General features: G+C 41.9%; 1 protein-coding gene across 2 annotated transcripts in view; it reads right to left on the reverse strand.

Moving 5' to 3' along the window:
• The window catches only part of UBAP1 (ubiquitin associated protein 1), a 61613-nt gene extending 52758 nt beyond the window's left edge, over positions 1–8855 (reverse strand). For both annotated transcript variants that reach the window (XM_046022515.1, XM_046022514.1), the window contains exon 1: positions 8725–8855. The gene's annotated coding sequence lies outside the window, so the exon portion shown is untranslated. The remainder of the gene's footprint in view (positions 1–8724) is intronic.
• Positions 8856–13596: the final 4741 nt, after the last annotated feature.

Genomic DNA, 13596 nt, shown 5'->3' on the forward strand with positions numbered 1-13596 from the left:
AGATTCCTTGCCCAGGAGGGAGAGCCTGCTTCTACCTCTGCCTGCTGCTCCCCCTGCTTGTGCACATTCCCCTGCTCTCTCTCTGACAAATAAAATCTATTAAAAAAATTTTTTTAATTTTATTTATTTGACACAGAAAGAGAGCACAAACAAACAGGGGAAACAGCAAGCAGAGGGAGAGGAAGAAGCAGGCTCCCCGCGGAGTACAGAGCCTGATATGGGGCTCAATTTCAGGACCCAAGTGTCCTAACCTGAGCCGAAGGCAGATGCTTACAACTGAGCCACCCAGGCACCCCAAAAAAGAAAAGAAAAAAATTAAAGATCTATGTATTTATTTCAGAGAGAGAGAGAGAGTGCACAAGTGGGGTAGGGCAGAGAAAGAGGAGAAGCAGACGCTCAGCTGATCAGGGACCTCAACTCAGGGCTCGATCCCACGACCCTGAGATCATGACCCTAGTCAAAGACAGACATTCAACTGAATGAGCCACCCAGGTGCCCCCAAAATAATATTTTTTAAATTTTTAAATAAAAATATTTGTAGAAGCAAGGACAGTATCAGTGAGCATCCCTGGCACCACATTTTGAGCTCTCAATATCGTTCTGCATTAATTCTTAAAGAAATGGTCATACAGGAAGAATTTGTAAGACAATCCCGGGCCATTTATTGTATACAAAAAGTCTTTCAAAGATTTATAGTTTGGGGCGCCTGGGTCAAAAAAAAAGTCAAAAAAGGGGGGCACCCGAGTGGCTCAGTCAGTTACGTGTCCAACTCTTAATCTCAGTTCAGGTCTTGATCACACAGTTGTTGAATTCAAGCCCCACACTGAGCTCTACACTAGGTGTGGATACTTCAAAAAAAAAAAAAAAAAAAAAAAAAGAAAGAAAGAACCCCAAATACCCTGTTACCATAAGAGGAAACTGTTAGGGGCGCCTGGGTGGCTCAGTGGGTTAAAGCCTCTGCCTTCGGCTCAGGTCATGATCCCAGGGTCCTGGATCTGAGCCCCGCATCGGCTCTCTGCTCAGCAGGAAGCCTGCTTCCTCTTCTCTCTCTGCCTGCCTCTCTGCCTACTTGAGATCTCTGTCTGTCAAATAAATAAATAAAATCTTTAAAAAAAAAAAAGGAAACTGTTACACTAACTCTTTACTTTGAAATTGGTTAATTAAAAGAATGAAGCATTCATCCTCCTTTCTTTTTTTATTTTTACTTTTTTTTATTTTAATTCCATTACAGTTAACATGGTGTTATAGCAGCTGCAGGCATACAATATAGTAATTCAACAATTCTCATCATGGTAAGTGTACTCATCCACCCTTTCCAATAGGAACTATACTTCAGTGTAAGCCTGCTGCTGAGGGAAAGCTCTTTAGAGAAGAACAGTACTCAAAAACACAAATGTAACAGAAATAGCATGATGATAAAATTTCACAACTTTTTTTCTAAATTTATTTATTTGAGAGAGTGAGAGAGAGCACAAGCAGAGGGAGGGGAAGAGGGAGAGGAAGGAGCAGACTCCCCGCTGAGCACGGAGCTCAATGTGGGGCTTGATCCCAGGACCGCGGGATCAAGACCCAATCTAAAGGCAGACACCCAACCGACTAAGCCAACCAGAAGCCCCCATTTTCACAACTCCTAATTAAGTAACTGATTCAAGTATCATCAGTGGATACTAAACTACTAAGTTAAGATTAATAGGGGGGCGCCTGGGTGGCTCAGTGGGTTAAAGCCTCTGCCTTCGACTCAGGTCATGATCCCAGGATCCTGGGATCGAGCTCCACATCCGGCTCTCTGCTCAGCAGGGAGCCTGCTTCCTCCTGTCTCTCTGCCTGCCTCTCTCCCTAGTTGTGATTTCTCTCTGTCATATAAATAAAATATATTAAAAAAAAAACAACAAAGATTAATAGGAAACATAGGGCCTCTGGGTGGCTGAGTTAGTTAAGCGACTGCCTTTAGCTCAGGTCAGGATCCCGGTGTCCTGGGATGGAGTTCCCTATCAGGCTTCCCCACTCTGCAGGGAGCCTACCTCTTCCTCTCCCTCTGCCTGCCACTCCCCATTTGTACATGCCTGCACCCCTGCTAGCGCTCTCACGCACACTCTCTCTCTCTTGCATCCTCTCTGTCAAATAAATAAATAAAATCTTTAAATAAAAAAAGATTAGTAGGGAATATTATAATAGAAGATCAGGCTGACACCATCCGAACACAATAAAATCACTGAAAGTGGGACAACCAGTCATTATATATCTCCTACTGTGATGCAGAAGTAATTACAGAGCATCACCTATGTGGTGCTATTCCCCCCACCATCAGAAAATAAAAATAAAAAACATGAATTAAATCAAGCTTCTAGGGCACCTGGGTGGTTCAGTAGGTTGTGTGTCTGCCCTAGGCTCAGGTCATGATCGGGGAGTCCCAGGATCAAATCCCAAGTCAGGCTCTCTGCTCAGCGGGGAGTCTGCTTCTCCCCCTGACCCTGCCCCGTTTCACACTTTCTCTCTCTCTTCCGACTCTCTCTCTCTCATAAATAAATAAAATCTTTTAAAAAATTGTACTGCATTGCAATCAAGAAAATATTGCCCAAATACCCATAATCCAATGAATAATATGAAGCAATTTTCAAATTTTAAAACTTGGGTATACACCTTAAATATGTTAAAATTTTGTCAAATATAGCACAAGAAAAAAACATATACATATATACCACAAGAGAACTGAAAAAAAATAATAAATTATAAAAAAATAAACAAATCAAGCTTGTAAGCATGGCTCAGTGGGTTAAGCCTCTGCCTTTGGCTCAGGTCATGATCTCAGGGTCCTGGGATTGAGTCCTTCATCCGGCTCTCTGCTCTGCAGGGAGCCTGCTTCCTCCTCTCTCTCTCTCTCTGCCTGTCTCTCTGCCTACTTGCAATCTCTATCAAATAAATAAATAAAATATTTAAAAAAAATAGAAGAGCAAGTGGGAAAAAATAAACCACAAGAATACAGATACTGAATGTAGGATAGCTACAGAACAAATGCCCTGGTTTCTCCAATGAATCAATCATATGAAAAGGGGGGTACTTATCATATAACAAAAAAGCCTTGGACATGAAAGCCAAAAAAGTGGTAAATACCGACCTTATCTGACCTGTGAATGGCACAAACTGCTTGTAAAATGATACTTTTTTTTTTTAAGATTTTATTTATTTATTGGAGAGAGAAAGAACAAGCACAAGCCGGGAGGAAGGGCAGAGGGAGACAGAGAAGCTCCAATGTGGAGCTCAATCCCAGGACCTGAGATCATGACATGAGCTGAAGGCAGATACTTAACTGACTGACCCATCCAGGAGCCCTAACACTTTTCTTTTTTTAAGATTTATTTACTTGAGAGAAAGTGTATGAGAGCACGAATGGGAGGCTCGGGAGAAGGAGATGGAGAAAGAATCTCCAGCAGACTCTGAGCTGAGAGCAGAGCCTGACTCAGGCTTGACCTGATGACCCTGAGATCACAACCTGAGCCAAAACCAATAGTTACATACTCAACCAACTGCACTACCCAAGCACCCTCTAAAGTGACACTTTTTTTTTCTCTTTTCTTTTTTCTTCTTCACTTTTAAGGCAGTAAGAGAAATTTTAATATGGATGGCATTAGATTACAAAGGAACGACTAATAATTATCAGATGGGATAATAGCACGGTGGTTATGTTGTTAAAAGAAAGCCTTATCAGAGGTTCATAATAATGAATGGGGAAAGTTGGGATTTGCTTTAAAATACTTCAGGCCCTGGGGCACCTAGCTGGTTCAGTCTATAAAGCAAGTGACTCTTGATATCAGGATAGTGAGTTAGAGCCCCATACTGGGGGTAGAGATTACTTAAAAAATAAAAAAAAAAAACTTGGGGCACCTGGGTGACTCATTCAGTTATCAGTCCAACTCGATTTCAGCTCCAGGTCATAATCTCAGGATCTTGTGATCAAGTCCCACATCAGGCTCTGCACTCAGGAGTCTACTTGGGACTCTCCCTCTTCCACTGCCTGCCCCCCAACCCGGTCACACTTTCTTCCTCTCTAAAATAAATAAATAAATCTCAAATAAATAAACTTAAAAAAAAAAAAAAAAGCATGCCTAGCAGAGAAGGGTTTCCTAAATGAAACAAAGAGCACAAACCATAAAAAACTGAAATTTTCAATTAATTAAAATTATGAACTTTTCGGGGCATCTGGGTGGCTCAGTTGGTTAAGCATCTGTCTTCAGCTCAAGTCATGGTCCCAGGGTCCTGGGATCGAGTACAGCACTGGGCTATCCCCTCAGCAGGGAGCCTACTTCTCCCTCTCCCTCTGCCTATTGCTCCCCCTGCTTGTGCATGTGTGTGCTCTGTCAAATAAATAAATAAAATCTTTTTTAAAAAAGTCTTAAAAGTCAATCAGAAAAAGAGAAACAACTCAAAAGAGGCAAAGAACTTGAATATACACTTCATGGAAGAAGCACAAATAATGAACACATAAAAAGATGCTTAACTTAAGGAAATGCTAATAAAAACAAAATACACAATATTTCAAACCCACTAGATTAGAAAAAAATTTAAAAGTCTGACAATATCAAGTGTTGTGGAGGAAGTGAGGCAACCAAAACACATACTGCTGGCTCTTGACTCAGTAACCACAAGATTTACAATTACCATAAGCCAATTCAGTGACTCAACCACTAGAAGGGTTTGGTAAGCAATTAAGCAACTGATAATGACCAATCCAGACTTATGAGAACACATCCAGACTACTGCCAAATACGAATTTGGCCCTTCATGAACTGAATCCTACCTGACTCAGCAATACAAGTAAGAAAACTTTAGTCTCTTATCCAGTTTATCCAGTTTATTTTGTTAAGTACAAAATATTCAGGTATTCATCTCCTCCTAGAATACTAACGACATCTTAGTGACTACAATTTTAATGAACTATTATCATCCCAGTTACACTACTATTCCAAAAAGAACATATAGTTTTAAATATCATTATTTTAAAAACAGTGGTTATACTTTAAATTTACTTGACAGGAATTGGAATGACCTTGTGACTGCCTAAGAGTCACAAAGGTGTACAGATATAGTTTGGGTACTGAAGTGTAACAAATTCAAGTCCAAATTCAGACTCTACCATTTTATCTCTAACCTTAAATGACTCGAATTCACTAATTCTCAATTTCCTCAACAGCTAAAAAGCATGTGTATCCCAACCTGCCTACCTAATGATATTGCAAAGACTAAAAGATTATGTAAAGTGCTTAACAATGCCTTCCTCATTAGCTTCGGCCCAGTGTTAGCACTCTTCCCTTTTTAAATCTTGCTACTCTCCCCTAAAAAAATTTTTTTTAAAGATTTTTTATTTATTCATTTGACAGAGAGAGGTCACAAGTAGACAGAGAGGCAGGCAGAGAGAGAGAGAGGGAAGCAGGCTCGCTGCTGAGCAGAGAGCCCGATGCGGGACTCGATCCCAGGACCCTGAGATCATGACCTGAGCAGAAGGCAGCGGCTTAACCCACTGAACCACCCAGGCGCCCCGTCACCTAAAATTTTTAAAGCATAAAATTACAACTCTCAATTCATAGGAAAATATTACTCTTAATTCAAATAATTTCTAATATTACAAAATTGTGCAGTGCAGGTTAGAAGAGAAATACCTGCTTACTTCTTCTCTACCCGAAAGGCTTTCCTAAATTATTAGATTCTGGAAAAAACGGCAGATTTTCATTTATCTTCGTGATACAAAAGCAGGGATGCCCAAGTTATGCTAAAATCTAAACTCAGTCAATTTCTAGGACTCAAGGGTTTTTTAATTCAAAGAAAAACTCTTTTGGGGGGGTAGAGAATCTTAAGCAGGCTCCACACCCAACATGGAACCCCACACGGGGCTCAATCTCATGACCCTAAGATCATGACCTAAGCTGAAATTAAGAGTTGGCTGCTTAACTGACTGAGCCACCCAGGCACCCAGAAAAAGCTATTTAATATTTAAAGTACGACAGACTAACTTTTGCATTTCTTAAAAAGCCCACCTAAAGAAAATTACCTGATTAATGATGAATTGATGGTACTGTTTTTTTTTGGGGGGGGGGGGGCGGTGGTTTGCTTGTGGGAAAAAGATTTACTTAAAATAGCCTGGGTGGCTCAGTAGGTTAAAGCCTCTGCCTTCGGTTCGGGTCGTGGTCCCAGGGTCCTGGGATCGAGCCCTGCATCAGGCTCTCTGCTTGGCAGGGAGCCTCCTTCCTCCTCTCTCTCTGCCTGCTTGTGATCTCTGTCTGTCAAATAAATAAATAAATAAAATCTTAAAAAAAAAAAAAAAATCTCCATGTTAAAAACCTCAAAAAAGGAGAGCCCAGGTGGCCCAGTCAGTAGGCCCAAACTCTTAATCTCCAGGTCATGAATTCAAGCCCATATTGAGTGTAGAGCTTATTTTAAAAACAAAATAAGGGGTACCTGGGTGGCTCATTTGTTAAGTGTCAAGCGTATGCCTTTGGCTCAGATCAAGTGATCCCAGGATCCTGGGATCCAGCCCCACATCAGGCTCCCTGCTCAGCAGGAAGCCTGCTTCTCCCTCTCCCACTCCCCCTGCTTGTGTACCCTCTCTGCTATCTCTGTCAAATAAATAAAATCTTTAAAACAAAACAAAACAAAAACTTTCAAAACATTCAACGATTTAATTAGAGATAAGGCAAAATTTAATACTGGCATCTATATTCTGGGGTGATGAAAATACATTTGTAATGCTGAAAATACTTAGAGATAGTCACGAAATTAAACTTCAGGAATCCTCATTTTGGGGTGCCTGTGTGGCTCAGTGGGTTAAGCCTCTGCCTACAGCTCAGGTCATGATCTCAGGGTCCTGGGATCCAGCCCCACATCCGGCTCTCTGTTCAACAGCGAGTCTGCTTCTTCCTCTCTCTGCCTGCCTCTCTCTGTCAAATAAATAAATAAAATCTTAAAAAAAAAAAAAAGAATCCTCATTTTAAGTATGTTACCATATTTAAGATACAAAAGAAAAGACGCACAAGATAAAGTGACATTTGCCAGTATAAGAAATGTGAACTACAACCACTGATAAGAACTGTCTACAGACCTAATATTATCACATCAGGACTCTGTTACTGTTATCTTAAAAATCAAAATGAAAAATAAAATCTCCCCTGGGGCAAATAATACATTACATGTTAATAAAAATAATTAGTAAAAAAATAAATAAAATAAAAAATAAAATCTTCCACAGGCTCTAGCTGGCTCAGCTGGAAGAGCATGCAACTCTTAATCTTGGAATTGAGTTCGAGCCCTACATTTCATCTGGAGATTACTTTAAAAATTTATAAAATCTTTCAGATTCACATAAAATATGTCAGGATGAAGTAATGGGTCAAAGAAAAATTCAAGAACTTCTTATAGCCACTCTGTTTCATTTACTTCCATAGTCATCATTTCCAAAGTAACACTTTTTCTTCCAATGAGGTTACAGCAAGTTAGTAAGTTATTTATTGTGCAGTGATACAAACATTAATTTTCCCATTTCCAAAATGAGAACGACTCAATGCAATGCATAGTAGGCATTAAATGTTAAATAATCAAAGAAAAACGGAATAGAACTGATTAGAAATAATCTAATTTATAACATTCCACTTAATGAGTTAATGCAGAAAATGTAATTCTTTTAGACTCCGAAAATTTCACATTTTTTGTTATTAAATAATACACAAACTTTCAGTTTAACTAGTTCGGAACATTAATTAGAAAGAACTAGTTATCACTAAAGACTAAGCGCCCTGTCTTTCCCCCATCAAATGTGACAAAATTCCAAAAAGAAAGATCCATCATGTCTATCCAATTTCTCAAGTGCTAATAACTACAACTGAGGAAAGAGAGAAAACACTCATAGGTGGGGTTAGAACACCAAGTATTTAATAGTTAACGAAGTTATCAAATCTCGTTTTCTAACACTCTATGGTGTTTAAAAACTCAAATTTTATTTCAGCTTAATATAAAATGTATTTTCATTTTCAAGAGGCTAGTCTGTGTGGAGACAATCAAAGGTCAGAGATCCCTGACAGATATCAAATAAATGAAAAGTTGATGTTCCACAGTAAAGATCTGGGACTGCTTCTGAGGCCCAAGTGGACTGTACAGGTAAGTCTCCACCCAGGAAATAAACAAAAGAGCAAATATAAACATACTGGAGAAGACCAGACAACGTCAAAGATATCCCCAAAGACCCCTCACCCTGGCTCTGGTTTCCTCCCTTTCTCCCTAATCTCAACGCCTCTGGGAGAAGTAAATCTGCATCTCACTCCCCTAACTCAATCTCAACTCCCTATCACTCGCCTTCTTTACTAAAACCTGGATCCTCCTCCCCGACATCCTCTAATTCCCACCTAGCTCTCACTCCAGCCAGATACATATCTACTGCGCCTGTCTTCCAGTAAGGTATTAGTCCCCTTAATCCGAACTCATTTTTCGGCATCCCATCTGCCTTCCGCCCTTTCAACTCTGGTCCCCTTACTCCGACCTTTCTCCCAGAATCCTCACCAAGTCACGGATCTCTGGCCCCTTTTCCCTCCTACCCCCTCAACTATACCTCCTTTCTTCCCACTTAGCCTCCAACCTCTACCCAGGGAATCCTCCCCGTTCAGTCTCCCGGTACCGGTCCCCTCCCCCAACTCCGCCCCTCTCCCCCCCGCCCCGACTTCTCCCAGAGGGAGGCCCCCTCACCTGAAACGCCGCTGCCGCTGTCGTCCCAGAAGCCGAAACGCGCTGGCGCCGGACGGCCTTTCAGGCTCGGTCCCCGCTGAGCTCCTAACGGCCCTAGGGAAAGCGAACGCCACCACCTCCAACTCTGCCCGCCCCGGGCCAGGCCGTCACCGTAGCCACTGCCAGTACCACAGCCGCCATGTTGAAGTCCTACTTCCCTCCTCCTTCCCCTCACCACTCCGCCTCTTTGGGCGTCTGGCGTCACGGCGCCGCGCTCCACCCTCCCTGGGCCAATGGGAGGAGCCGACAGTGACGTAACTAATCTCTCTTCCACGCCCCACAACTCTAGTTACCTGGACCGCTGCTATTGGAATGGGTGGACCCTGCAATGGGAAGGATGGGGGTCACTGAAAGGGTAAGGCGTAGAGGCTGGGGAAGGGGCCCAGGCAAGAACCTGAGAGGGTCGTACAAAGACTTACTAATGAGACCTATTTGGGAATCAATATCTGGCTTCTTGTCCCGAGTCCGTGGTCTGGTAGAAGTCCTACTCTTTCCGGGCCTCATTTTCCTCGTTTACAAAGATTGGGTTGAAAGGCGACCTCTAAATCTCCCTCCAGTTGTGACATCCAGCGGTTTAAACTAGGTAATCCAATCTCAGACATTCACTGCCTTCTGCATTTATCGGATGTCACTTGGAATCAGGTGCATAGAGGATTCATAACTGCATAAAATGAATCTTTGTTCCCAAAAGTTCCTACTTGGTAAGAGAAATCGAAGCGTTAACAATTAACTCCTCGAAAAATCAGAGAGTGAAAATGGCCTGACAGGTGCATTAATTGCTCTGGAAAAACTGGCTTTTGGCTAAGAGATTAGGAAAGATTTACATCTCTATAATTTCTGGGTACATAAAGAATGTGTAGATTCTCATGCCTAATTCTTCAGCCCTGTTTTCAGAATTCCAGAGAAGATCATATTCGTACTTTGAAGGGTGCAGCGATTTTAACCCACAATGAAAGAAGGTGGGCATACCAGAAGGGGGAATTTAAAGTAAGCAGAGAATAGCAAATCATCAATTCTGGATTATTTGCCGATTTAATTCAGCAAATAATGGGCAGCGATAAAAGGTTTGTGGGAGAGGGGCACCTGGGTGGCTCAGTGGGTTAAAGCCTCTGCCTTCAGCTCAGGTCATGATCCCAGGGTCCTGGGATCGAGCCCACATCAGGCTCTCTGCTCGGCAGGGAGCCTGCTTCCTCCTCTGTCTATCTCTCTCTGCCTGCCTCTCTGTCTACTTGTGATCTCTGTCAAATGGGTAAATAAAATCTTAAAAAAAAAAAAAAAGGTTTGTGAGAGAGCAATGAGCTGAACAAAACTCTTCATCAGGAGAATTAAAATGGCATCAGTGAATAAAATATACTGGAGACTCCATGGCAGACTTATGCACTGAGTAAAAGATTCACACCTGAACTAAAGCAGGACAGCAGGGGTGGAGACTAGGGAATGAACTGAACCAAGATTTAGGGGACTCACTCAACAATACTTTCATGTGGAGACCTGCTGCATGGGAGAATAAATCATAAAGAAGAAAAGCCAAATTCTGGGGGTCTATTTTTAACAGAAACAAGAATGAAGTAAGGTTTACTGAAGTGCTAAAGGAGGTAAAAATGAGTTCGGCTTGCAAATTATGATGGCACGTTTTCTGGAGGGATGGTCAGGAGGGAATGTGAGCTTAGAAATCAGAAAGAGGTAAGGACTACACATGCATGGTATACTGATACTCCTTGGGCAATTAAACTTTTCACTCATCATTAAATAAGCATTTACTGATTGCCAGTAGGATACCAAGCACTGTTCTATGCATTGGGGATATAGCAGTATATAAAAGAACCACCCCTCCCAAAAAAATTCCTGTTCTCACAGTGCGTATATTCTAGAGGAAAATGACTAATAATAATAATGATAGGTTAAAAAGAAAAAATAAAGCAGAGGGAAGGAAATAGAAAGCATCCATGACTGAAATTTATAAAGGATGGTCAGGAAAAGGTGACATCTGAGTAAAGACCTGAGTAAAAGAAGTGAAAGATTGCAGCTGTTTAGGAAAAGAAAATGCCAATCCATGGGAATACCAAGTACAAAGGCCCTGAGATGGAAGTTCATCTTCTATATTCTAGGAACAGTGAATGGAATAGAGTGAGTAAAAAGCATAATGGAAGATGAAGTCTGCTGACAGGGGACTAAATCACATACCAATCTGTAGATCATCTTAAGGACTTGGGCCTTTACTGTTATGTGAGCTGAAAGTCATTGGAGAGTTGTGAGCAGAGAAGGAAAATCATCCAACTTTTTAGCAGGATCACTCTAGCTACTACACTGAGCATAAACTAAGGGCAAGGGTGAAAGAAGAAAGGCCATTAATCACAATAATCTAAGTAGGAAGTGATAGTCCTAGGTAGTACTACAGAGTTGTAATAGCACTGAAGATGATTAGAAATGGTTAGGGTTCTGAGTACATTTTGAATTGGTAGAGGAGTAAGAATTTGCTCACTGATTAGATGCACAGTGTGAGGAAATGGAAGGACTCAGGATGACTTGACAATTTTTTTACTTCAGTCAAATTCTTGCAGGTTTGAGTAGGAGAATAGAAAATCAGATTAATTAAAATTCCTAAGGATAGGACCCTTTGGAACACTGACAAATAGGGTGTGGGAAGAGGAAGCAGATAAAGAATGGAAAAGTAGTGGGGTGCCTGGGTGGCTCAGTGGGTTAAAGCCTCTTGCCTTCAACTCAGGTCATGATCCCAGGGTCCTGGGATCAAGCCCCATATCGGGCTCTCTGCTCAGCAGGGAGCCTGCTTCCTCCTCTCTCTCCCTGCCTGCCTCTCTGACTAGTTGCAATCTCTGTCTATCAAATAAATAAATTAAAAAAAAAAAAAGAATGGAAAAGTAGTGACCAGAGAAGTAGAAAGGGAATCAGAAGTCTATGGTACCATGGAGGATTAGGAAAGGAAAACCTTCAGAGGGGTAGGCCGTGCCTCTTAGAGTAGGACTCCCTGAGACTAGAGATAAGCCTCCCCCATCGGATAAGAACTTTCTAAGATTTCCTCACCAGCCTTGGTCTCCTGATCCAATAATTTTTCCTTCTCCTCCTTCTTGTTTTAGGTGGGCATCTGGTTTCTGACCATCAACTCCTGGCCAGCCTGCTGTGTCTCCCTATCCCCCATAGACACAAACCCATTCTTAAGAAACGAAAATGAAGGGGCGCCTGGGTGGCTCAGTGGGTTAAAGCCTCTGCCTTCAGGGGTGCCTGGGTGGCTCAGTGGGTTAAAGCCTCTGCCTTCAGCTCAGGTCATGATCCCAGGGTCCTGGGATCGAGCCCCGCATCAGGCTCTCTGCTCAGCGGGGAGCCTGCTTCTTCCTCTCTCTCTCTCTCTCTGCCTCGCTCTCTGCCTACTTGTGATCTCTGTCTGTCAAATAAATAAAAAAATTTTAAAAATTTTTTAATTAAAAAAAAAGAAATGAAAATGAAGTGGGAAACAAAAACTACACCTTTCTGGGAGTGATCCATCCTTGACAATTTCCATGTGTAAATCCCAAAGGTAATTCTCTTGGGTCCAGAAGAAACTGAATTGGACACCGGTCCTCTATTACCCCTGCCCTGTCTTTCACCCCCAGCGTATCTGGACAGTAGTGGCACACCAGCTCGTCTACAAAGCAGCACAACACCAGCTTGTACTTCTCCCACTTTTCTTCTTCTTTCTCCCCCACTTAATACACTAGGTTTTTGGGGTGAGTCTAAGAGCAGAAACAGGAAAGACAACAAGCTCTCAATCTTTAGCCATCCAGCATTTACTAAGTCCTACCATATTCTGGCCATCATGAGTCTACAAAGATACTCTTAAGGAGGTTAAGTGAGGGAATCAGACAGGTGTGCAAATAATGGTAGTACCTGGCAGAAAATTATCTTAGTTCCTAGGTGGCACATTGTATGTCTCAGGAGTACAGAGGGGAGAAAGTTTGGGTAGACTTGAGAAATCAAGGAAGACTGCATGGAAAATTGAAACATTTAAGTTAGGCCTTAAAAAACAGGTAGAATGAAGGATGCCCAAAGCAATGAGTACAAAGCAATTTAGGCAAAGGCATAGATTCAGGAAAGTTCCATAAAAATTCAGAATCAGTAAAGGTATAGATAGGAGAGCAGCAGAAGATAAAACAGGAGAGACCAAGCAAGAAGAGGCTTGGCTTGGATTTAACAGTTTTGTTTGTTGTTGTTGTTGTTGTTGTTTAAGATTTTATTTATTTATTTGACAGAGAGATCACAAGTAGGCAGAGAGAGAGGGGGAAGCAGGCTCCCCACTGAGCAGAGAGCCCGATGTGGGGCTCGATCCCCAGTCCCTGAGATCATGACCTGAGCCAAAGGCAGAGGCCCTAACCCACTGAGCCACCGAGGTGGCTTTTTTTTTTTTTTTTTAAGTGATCACTACACCCAAACAGCCAGGCATCTCTAAAGCTTAAGAGTTCTAAGGCTGTTAGTAAAGTCACTGGCAGTCTTTCCCCTGGGAAATTCAAGAGAAAATTCTGGATAAATCCCTAAAATCTTGAAGATCAGGTTGAAACCTTTGCCCTTCTCTAAAAGCTCAAGGTAATAGTTAAGGACTCAGGTGTCTGAGTGATCTCTGGGGTTTCTTCTTGTTCTGAGATCTATGTGATGACCATCATATGGAGATGCAATTATCCTGATGACCACAAATGGATAAAGATGATTTTGAATTCCAGAAGGATGAAAATATGAATACAAGGTAACTCTAAAATATTAGAAGATGGGGCACCTGGCTGGCTCAGTCAGTGGAGCATGTGACTCTTGATCTCAGAGTTGTAGGTTTGAGCCTCACATCAGGTA

Source organism: Meles meles, chromosome 11 (genome assembly GCF_922984935.1).
Source record: "Meles meles chromosome 11, mMelMel3.1 paternal haplotype, whole genome shotgun sequence".
Taxonomy (NCBI): Eukaryota; Metazoa; Chordata; class Mammalia; order Carnivora; family Mustelidae; genus Meles; species Meles meles.